This window comes from Drosophila navojoa, chromosome 5 (assembly GCF_054131105.1).
Source record: "Drosophila navojoa isolate 15081-1374.11 chromosome 5, UAZ_NAV_1.0, whole genome shotgun sequence".
Lineage (NCBI taxonomy): Eukaryota > Metazoa > Arthropoda > Insecta > Diptera > Drosophilidae > Drosophila > Drosophila navojoa.
Genome location: NC_142893.1, coordinates 22,113,697 through 22,124,574, shown reverse-complemented (window position 1 = coordinate 22,124,574; position 10,878 = coordinate 22,113,697).

The following is a 10,878-nucleotide window of genomic DNA, read 5'->3' as shown; positions in this document are numbered from 1 at the left end:
GCGGAGACGCTGACTGAGGCGGAGACAGCGCATGCGTGTGTTTGTCTTCGAAACGCTGCGCGCATGCGCAAAGAAATCGTACGGCCGTGAGAGAACTGAGAGAGTGAAACCGTATGACAGAGAGAGAGAGAGAAAGATGGAGAGAGAGAGAATGCACGAGAGCTACGCACACACGCACACACACCGAGTAAGAGAGACAGGGGGAGAGAGATAGACAGAGAGAGAGGGAGAGCGCGGCGCGTTCTATATGCTCGCTTATCGTTTATCGCTGCCAACTCGATTATATTCGATGTCCCGTTGTGTCGGATCGATCTCGCAAGTCGCGTGCGCTACGTACGCCGGCTGGAACTGAACTAAACTTGGATACCAAAGAAGTGAAAGACTTTATGCAGCGTCAGTCAACGTCGACAGCGGCAGCGACAGCGACAGCGACAGCGGCTGTGGCTGTGGCTGGGGCAGAGGCAGCAACTGAGCAGAGGCAGCGACAAGAAAGGCAGCCACAAAGCGCACAAAAGAAAGCCCAGACAGGGGGCGGGCGGGGCGTACAGCGGTGCTCAGCTGGCTCGTGAAGAGCGACACGTAAACGACGACGACGGCGCAAACGATGATAACGACGTCGACGTCGACGCTGTAGCGCGCTGGTGGCATGCAACAAGCTTTAATTGAAAAAGCCGCAAAGAACTGTGAAAAACAAGTCGTGGAAATGTTGATGCCAGCAAGTGTGTGTGTGTGTATGTGTGTGTGTGTGTGGAAAAACCTGCCTGCGCATGCAAAGAAATTCAATCTGAGAGTCAGACCCAGTCCAAGTCCAAGTCCAAGTCCAAGACCAACACCAAGACCAAGAGCAAAAGCAAAAGCAATACCAAGTTCCCAATAGCACTGACATTGACCAAAGAGGTCAAAGTACACACACACACTTACACTCACACACATATAGAGACACGTAAGCTCAGTAAGCGCAGAGCGCTGTGCGTAACGGTGTCGGCCCACAAAATGTGTTTGCTGTCTAATTAAAAGTCGTGGCACACGTGGGAGAAGTGGAGTTCGGTGTGGAGCAGAGAATACCCAGTGCTGCCCGTCCAGCCGCATAGCAGTTCAATGAACTAATGTTTGCATCGGACGCGGCGCTTCGCCAGTGCCCACCTGATCGATAACTGCAGCGACTCGCGCCCGTTGCAGATGTTGCAAAAGATGAGCAAGCGGATATAGAAAGCGATAGAAAAAGCGATAACAGTGTGTTAACAGTCAGGTTAGAGATGGCACAACGACGATAATAATATAGTGATGATCCACGATTCTATGATCGAATGAATATGTAAGGGAGTTCTTTGAGATGTGATGACATTGGCAATGGTACTTAGATGCAGTGAAAGTGAATGTTGGAAGTAGAATAAATAGTATGATGTAGTTTGGATGGTATAACTAATATGAAAATATAAGAATAGTAGTAAAGATAGTATGCAAAGTTTAGTAGTATGTAATGTATGTAGATAATAATATGTAGATAGTATGGAAAGTATAAAATAGTGTGATTAGTATGAAAAGGTAGTGTAGTAGCATGAATTGTATGAACAAAATAACAATATAGGAGTATAGAACAATATATAAATAGTACAAATAGAACAGATAGAATATTAATAGAAGATTAATAGTAACAAAAGAATACAATATTATGAATAGGATGAGATCGTATGTAATAATATAAATCATTCGAATATGAAATAGTACTAAATAATTAACTAACATTTAAATGAATAAAAGTTTCGGTAAAAGTGGGCAGCAGATGTGACTTGAATCTTAAATAAAAGTGAGGACTAGGCTTAATTATCGCAGTGCCTGCATGATAGTTACAGCTTATTAACTATGCTCACGACATGACAATGTAGTTTAAATATACGGGTTGCCTAGCCTTGTTTTGTGCAGTGATGATGGAACTGAGCTGCAAACTTAGAGGTGAGTAATATGCAATAACAGCTATGTATATTTGCAATAATAATTGCCATTTAGGAGCTTGCAACTTGTGAGAAACATTAAATGTGACTAAATTGTAATATCAGCAACAAGTCAAAGGGCTCAACTTGAGACTGCTCGACTACGAGATTCCCTCTAAGAGCTGATATTCCAATAATTCTTCACACTCAGGACACTTCTAGTACCTAAAATACGTGTTCGCTTAATTCAGGTGCAAGGGGCGTGGTATCTATTTATCTTTATTACACAGTAAATGTGACACACCTTCCCTTTACGGTCAATTTTGACCTGATATCCAAAATATAACATAAATAAAAATTGGACATAAATATTAATCGAAACTTTAATTCATTATCATCTTGAAGGTTTTCTGCCACGCGCATTTCTTAATTGGCCGAACGTATTTTTTATACCCTGAACCCATTGAAAATGGGAAATCAGGGTATAATGTTTTTGTGTAAAAGTATGTAACAGGCAGAAGGAATCATCGCAGACCCCACAAAGTATATATATTCTTGATCAGCACGATGAGCTGAGTCGATATAGCCCTGTCCGTCTGTCCGTCCGTCCGTCCGTCCGTCCGTCCGTCCGTCCGTCCGTCCGTCCGTCCGTCCGTATGAACGCCGAGATCTCAGAAGATATAAAAGCTAGAGAGCTGAAATTTTGTGTGCATACTCGTGTATACCATACGCAGTACGAGTTTGCTTTATTTTTTCGATAACTCATCCGATAACTTTTTTATCGAGAATAATCGAAAAATTGATTTTGTTTTTTGAGCCTCATTGGAATACTATTAGACATAGAGACTTCAGATTTACTGTGTATATATATATGTAGAATACAAACATTTTGTAATCAACAGATTTTGGATACCACGCCCCCTTCGCCCCCAATTTGTAAAAAACGTATTTCAAGTACTAGAGATTTGTGCTTTGGAATGTACACACATTTTGACCATATTATTACGCCCTGAAAATTTCATTAAGATCGTATGCTTACAAACGAAGTTATTCACCAAGTAAATTCTCATACTATTGCCACACACTGCAGCGCAGCCCAAGCGCAGTCGCTGCTTACTGCGCAGTTAGCAGTGAGGGTGGATGCATGTGTATGTATGTGTGCGTGCATAAAAGAAGTGCAGAATGATAAGAATATCAGCTTTGAGGGTTCAGGGTATCTCCTAGTCGAGCAGTCTCGACTAGAGTCTTCTTACTTGTTTTTAGCAATTTCTGTTCACTTTACTGATTTGAATAACACTTTCAGCTCAACATAAACAATTAATACTTTTGAAATAAAAATAAAGAAAATAAACAAAATGTCAGCTCATTAAATAATGGCTATATTTCAATTGAAAATTTTTGCCGTTTTTGGCCGGTGTCAAAAATATTCAATTCACTACAATCTGAATGCAAAGATTAACGAAATATGACGTTATAGACGAGTTTTGGAAGCGTTTTTAATTGTTGGCATCGAGCAGATAATTTGAATAGAGCTACATACAAATTTCATGTACCTAGCTCTTATAGGTTCTGGGATCTGCTTGTTACATACTTTTTATCAGAAGCATTACACCCTGATTCCAGCTTTCAATATAAATGCAAACATCGATAAGATAAGAAAAGTATCTAAGACTTCGATAAATAGTAATTAATACTGGGCCTATAACAAAAACTTAAAATAATAAGATGTTACTAAGCTAATACGGATTGATGAGAACCGGCTTATAATTTATCAACTGTTTGCCAATTGATTAAATGGGAAGCAATTAACGTAGAGCTAAAATGTATTGTCAAGTGTCTCAATAAAAAGAGAACCTTAAGGTTACTTTGCGTTTATTTACTTAATTTTTTTTTTTAATCTGTCAATTTAGTTAAAAGTCTCAGTAAGTATGCATATCGTACATTTTACAGCTAGTATTTACTGAGGTCTCTGTGTGCACTTATTGTAATTCGGTCATCGCTGACCTCATAAAAAGGCAAATAATCTTAAATATTAAGGCAATAATAATCGACAGCCGCACTCTGGCACATTTACGTATTTAGCAGAAGCTGATATTTTTGTTTTGCTGCCCTCGAAAGCAATTGACGACCTACAATTGCATAGCTTATTTGTCAACAGCACTCGGGCGGATGCACTGAGGATTCTTGAACGTTGAGCTCCCCATTGATTTGTCAAACAATAACAAATACTATAAAAAACAAGAAACTGAAAACCCAGTGCAAGGCACACCTCAAAAACATGAATTACACGCAACTCGAGACGCAGTTAAGCACTCATTGAAGGACACTGAAATTGGGCTGACGAACCGTACCGGTTTTGGGCTGGTCCGTTGTCTGGGCCGGACTGACGGACTGACGGCCTGCCGGTCTGACGGCCTGCCGGTCTGACGGCTAGGCGGACACGTGCTAAAACCGGACGGCGAATCTTTTTGCGTTAATATTTGACTTGATAATTGAATGAGCACACAGGTTGTGGCTAACAGAAAAAAAAACCAGCACAAAAATAAAACGGATATTGCCGGCAAGCGTTAAGTTTGCTTAGCCAATTGGCTGACCCACGCTGCGTCTGGGTGTGTTGCCAAGAACGCAGAGCGAAGAGCAGACTTGCAGCTGATTTCGCTCAGTGTGCGAAATCTTGCGCAGTTGCCAGGCGGCCAACAAGCGCTGCCTACTTTTAGGCATAAATTTCAATCAAACCGGAAGTAGGCCGAGCCACTAAATTGTTGTCTCTCTGCACCCACACTGAAGCTGTCACCAGTCCTACTTACTCTCAATATAGGCGTGTGTGAGTGCGTGTGTGTGTGTGTGTGTGTCAATTGAATGTGTATTGTCAGTCGCATATGAAATGCGGCACTTGCTCCCACATGCTGTGACCCTTTTAACCCAGAATCACCCAAGCGTCAAGCGTTGCCGCACAAGCCATATTTCAACAGCGACACACGCACACTCACACACACGCGCACCTACTCGGCTGTATGGATGGAGTGTGGTCAAGTCGTTTAAATCATTATGCTGACGCCTCGGAGCTCAAATAACATCAGCGGAAATTTCAATTTCAGCTCGAACATCAGTTTCAGTTAGTTGCTGGGGCGGAAATTACAATTTTGTTTTTTTTTTTTTGTTTTTGTATGTGTGTCATACATACAACTATAATATATACACTCAAGCAACTGTGTGTGTAGGTGTATGTGGTACCCGCCTTGTTGCTTGTTCTTTTTTTAATTACACAAAGTTACGGCATTAAATGGCGCCCTGTTGACAGACAACGAGCACTGTGTCCTCGTCCTCGACTGGCGAAATGGCAAACACTCAAACCACACACACACACTTGCTTATATGTACATATGTATACTGTCATAGACTGGGACACAGGCAGGTGGACAACAAAACGAGAAAAATGACATAATGCACTTGAAATGTTATCGCCGCTGCCACTGCCACTGCCGCTGCCTCAGCCGCTGCTGCTGATGAAACCGATTGCAATTTAATGTCAAATCAGTTAAACAATAGCCACAATAATAACAACTAACAAATAACAACACCAACACTAGGCAACACACAAATCAATAAGAGCAATCGCAGCTCTCATTGCGTTCACTTTTTTGTAGCATACTTTTTGGGCTGTCATGCGGTCGCTGGGTCGCTGAGTCGCTGCGTGGAGCTGGGGCTGGTTAGTGGGGTGCTTGGGGTGGTGAGAAGACGCTACTCTACACACACGTACTCACACACATCTTTATGCAATAGGCTATGAGTCGCTGTCGCTGGTGCTGGCGCTGCCGCAGCCGCTGCTGCTGCTGCTGCTGCTGCTGTCAAGGCTTGCCAAGCATTTTTCACGCATTTTCGCACGCATTTTCACACGTAACAGTTCTTAAATAACTGCCAAATATTTTTGCACGTTTTTGCCACTTTTTTTTTAGCTTTAATTTCGTAATAAAATCCTAATCATGGCACTGTAGCACTTGTGTTTTATTCTATATATATTTTAGTAGTAGTCTCATATATTTTTTTTTTTTTTTTTTTGCACCACGTCGGCCGCCTTGAAAATCAATTGGGTAAATGCCTGTTTTTTTGCTTTTGTATTGCTCCTTTGCTTTACAGGATTTTTCACGCGCCTGCTCTCACCAACACAAATACACGCCAACACACACACACACACACACACACGGACACCCCCACGAAGAGTCGCTCTCGCGCAGCTGTGCCCATTTACTACGAAATTTTTACTGCCTTTTGCATTGCTCCCAATTCGGCTTTCGCTGCCGGCTTTTGTGCGCGCCGCAAGGGTGGCTACCCAAAAAAAAAAAAAAAAAAAAAAAACAGGAACAACAAATTGTCAGTGTTATATAATATATTGACTCGTGTGATATCTATTGATTGAATCGCTATCTCCTGGACATATCTAATCGCAGCAGATAAGCTAATTGGAGCATTAAGTGGTATTACTTTGTTTTCGAATATATCAAAGCCACAGAGCCTCATTTAGCGCGCTGCTTTCGAATAGGTAGTCCCATAATTTGATTTAGTCTGGTTTTATTTTTGTGTCACATACTTTTTGTCGCTGGCCGCAAAATGCGACGCACGGCAACACTGTTGGCACTGCTGGCAAAGAAGCTGCTGCTGCTGCTGCTGCTGCTGCTGCTATTGTTGCTCTTCTTATTCATAATTTACGCTCATTCTCTTTGATACACACTCTCTCTCATTCCCGCGCGCTCTCTCTCTCTCTCTCTGAGAGCCTTTCTCTCCCTGGCTGCTGTTTGCGGAAGCAAGCAACGGAACTGACAGATTTTGCGCTAAATTTTTTACGACCGCCGCCGTTTCCAATAGCGATGAGATAATAAACCCAGCGACATACATTCCGATTGCCTCAGTAAGAAAACTCGTGCGCTACCCCCCAAAACTCATTCACATTCGCTCTTTCTGTGTGTGAGTGTGTGTGTGTGTGTGTGTATGGGGCGTGCTGCAAAGGTGTCGTCTCGAGGCTCTAAAAATAAATGCCTGCTGTAAGCTTTAGCTGGCGACATATTTGACAACAAACGGGGAATTTCTTCATAATTAAACACTAAAATAGGTAAAGAAAGTTGAGGGGGAGGGGCTTGGGGACTAGGGGCCAAGGGGGACGTTGTACATACCGGCACAAAAGTGAGGTTGGAATCGTCACTGCTGGATGCTGTGTGCTGCCTGGCGCTGAACTGAGCTGAGCTGAGCTGAATGGAATTGACTGATTATTGATGTTGTTGTTGTTGTTGCTGTTGCAGTTGGTGTTGGTGGTGTTCGAGGTGCATTCACTTGTTTCTTACAGCCTCCATATATTTTGTTGCTCAAAAACAAGAGCAAGAGACAGATAGCGAGAGAGAGAAAGAGATAGAGGAAGAGGCACACACACACACTCACACAGAGAGATTTCACACGCGACACGCGTTTGCAAATTTGAGAAAAATAACAGCGCCCTGCCCAGTTATGTAGGGGGATCGTGGGAATGTTGTAGAAGACGCGTGTTTCTTGTTGTTGTTGGCTTAGCTCGTTGCTACAGTTTAAGATTTTTGTTTTGGCAAATTTTTTGCTATATTTTTTCTATCTTATCTGTGGCACTTGAGCAGCACAGCTCGAAATGCGACTAGAGCGACTGGCGACAGGCAACTGGGCGACTGGGCAACTGCTGCTGGGCCGCAAAACCGGGCCGCCAGCAGCGAAAAATTTCACCAAGCAAATTTACGGGGGCTGGCGGCTGGCGGCTGCGCACACACACACACACACACACACACAAGCACACGGACAGAGACAGACACGACGAACGCACGCTCGTACACCAACACCAACGCACACGTGCGCTCACTTAGTAAGGGCAACTCCCACCCTCCTTATGCGCGCCCTGGTGGTGAGTTTGTTTTACAACAACAAGCACAATACACCCTTCCACACTCTCTCTTGTTGTTGTTGTTGTTGTTGTTGTTGCTTCTGCCTTTTCTCTTGATTTTCCTTTACTTTTTTTTTATTTGCCCGCTGGCTCGTGGTTTGCGCAGTGTCCGTCGCTTCCGATTCGGGCTCCCTTCGCCTGATTTTCCACCACCTATGGTGGGGGATTTCCTATTGAATGAAATAAACTTTCGAGGCTGTTGTTGTTGTTGCTGTTGCCACTGCTGTTGTTGCTGTTGCTGTTGATGTTGCTGTTGTTCTAGTTGCCGTTGTTGCTGTCAGCGCATGCGTTTTTCGGCGACCCGACAAAAGAGAATACAAAACTTCTACGAGACGAGAGCAAAATAAAATTTGTTTTGCGTACGACTTTTTGTTCGATATAGCACTCATATATCTCAACGTTACAGAAACTTTTGGCGCATGCTGAGTTTTGAATTTGTCAACGCTGCCAGGGTTGCCATCTGCCGGCCCAAGCCCAGCGACTGGCGTTGCCATATCTGCCCGTTAAATAGACACATTCAAATTCGAAATTCAGATCCAAAACTCATCAATTCAAACTCAATTATTGTGTGTGCATAGAGATATCTTGAATCTGTCATCAGTTTCAATTAATCTGCTCCGTAAGTCAACAGAGAGGCCTTCGACTATTCAAATGATATTTGGACAATCCCGAAGGTCGCATTCCATGCAATGATAAGTGCATTGTCATCGCTCCGACTTTTCAAGCCTCACCACGATTATGGTCCACTACGCATAATAATCAATTTCCATTTAGTTAAAACAAAGACAAACAGCACAATTTCTCAAGTAGGTTTTCAAATACTCTGTTAAATTAGGTTGACTTGTGAATGTATGAAAATTTTAAAATACCAAAACTATTTTTGAATATATTTTTAATAAGGTAAATATAATATACTATTTTAGAATATATTTTAAATAAGGTAAATATAATTTACTTAAATTTATATATATATTATAAAATATTTGATATTAAAGCATAACTGAAATTTCAGAAAATTGAATTTATTTTCCAATAAACAATAATTTAGCAAGATCTTTAGAGTAAAATCAATTCAATATAATCTCAAAATATTATAGGATTTAATATAAATAATTTAATAAAACAATTTAAAAATATTGTGATATTGTTATATGTAAAATCCATTAATTCAAAGAAATGTTTAATTTATTATATACTTACCAAATTTAAATAATAAATAGAAAAATGAACAAAACAAATTTAATATTTTTGTATTACTCACAAATTTTCATTTACATTATGATTAATAAAATTTAATGATTTTACATTTCAAAAACACATAAATTCACTTAAATAATCATCGGTAAATTGATAATTAGCTCTTTGAACTTACAGCTAAGCGACTTTAAATTAGTTGAGCAAATAACAAAAACTAAACTCATTATTCATGCACCTTGTGTGACTCCGTCTGTCATAATGACACGAGCCCTCTGCTCCGAGTACATGTGAGTATGTGTGTGCATGTGTGTGCTGCAGTTCCAAGTGCAAGAGCTCCACTTGAAGACGTGACGCGGCAAAAGTTGGTCTTAGTCTCACTCACACGTTAGCAAAAGCAGTTAACCAACAACAGGCTGTACACCAGAGGGGAGGCGGGAGGAGAATAGAGAATGCCGGATGACTAAGTGGAAATTCGATTGAACCATGATAAAGTCTCTGTCGTTGGTCATCGAATTGAAATGCATTTTCGAAAAGGCCACTCAAATCGATTTACAATATAAATGTAAATTATATGGCTAATCGGTGTTTTGTTATGGCCCATTTGAACAGTTATCTGCCGCAGAACAGAGGGAGAGAACGAGATAGAGAGAGCAGGAAGTAGATATGACTGATAGAGAAATAAGGTGATTTTAAATTGGTTTCGTATCAGTTTAAGATATCTGTGGAAGACTGGGCACACTTGCACCTTCCTTTGCGATTCTCACATTCTGAGGATGGCCGATTGGAACGACATACTAATTAGAAATCAGATAAGAGCAGCATGTGGATGAGCGCGAATGGGATTTCACTTAAAATGAGAAAGCAATGAAGATAGTTTCAAGCTTGAGCGCCTCTCTACGATTCTCAACGATTGAGCTCAGGAATGTAAGTCACAGCCGAACAGGAAGTGGAAGAATAGAAAAATACTTTGTGTACTAATAAAAACATTGTATACGATTCTAAATGTGTAAACTACAATAAAATTCCACTTAACTCGCAATCATAGCAAATTATGCTAATTAGAAACGAGTTGTAACAATAATTGCCATATAGGGGTGGTAAAAATCAAGCACGTGTAAAGCAACAGCATTAGCAACAGAGCTGAAAACGAACTCTATCAAACAGTCATCAGTTGCAGCATTCGGATTAAGGGGGGCTCATCAAATATAAGTGCAGGCGGTAGAAGTAATTATTTAATTTCGTGCAGCAACGGAAAGTTTTTATCTCTGGATATGGGATTGCATTTTAGATGATAATTGAGGGAATTCAATTTTATGTTCAACCAGTTTGGGATGTATCTATGCATCGTCTTTAGACTCATATATAATACATGTGTCACTTTTTAGATTTATCTCATGTTGTCTTACATCGCATGTTACCTACAATGCGAGTTTACCCAACTTGTGTCGGCGACAAACACTTTCAGCTTACACCCACACACATGGGGCCTACGCCCACCTACGCACTGGGCAGCCACCCACTTTCTATCTTTTGCGTGACACTAAAAATTACTGTAAAATTTTATTTGAGGCATCTCTTTTGTCGCGCGGACCACAAAGATCATAATACACCCAACCAAACTCGAAACTCGTTGGCATGTGGGCTTCGTCTTTTTCCTCTTCGTTTTTTTAGGTCACTTGCAATTGGGCCCAGCACAGAGGCAAACAGAGACTTGGCTCTGCTCTAAAAATAGATTTGTCAGCACAATATGAGACATAATAGTGTTTCAAGACTATAACCAAGAAAAAGCTATTGGGC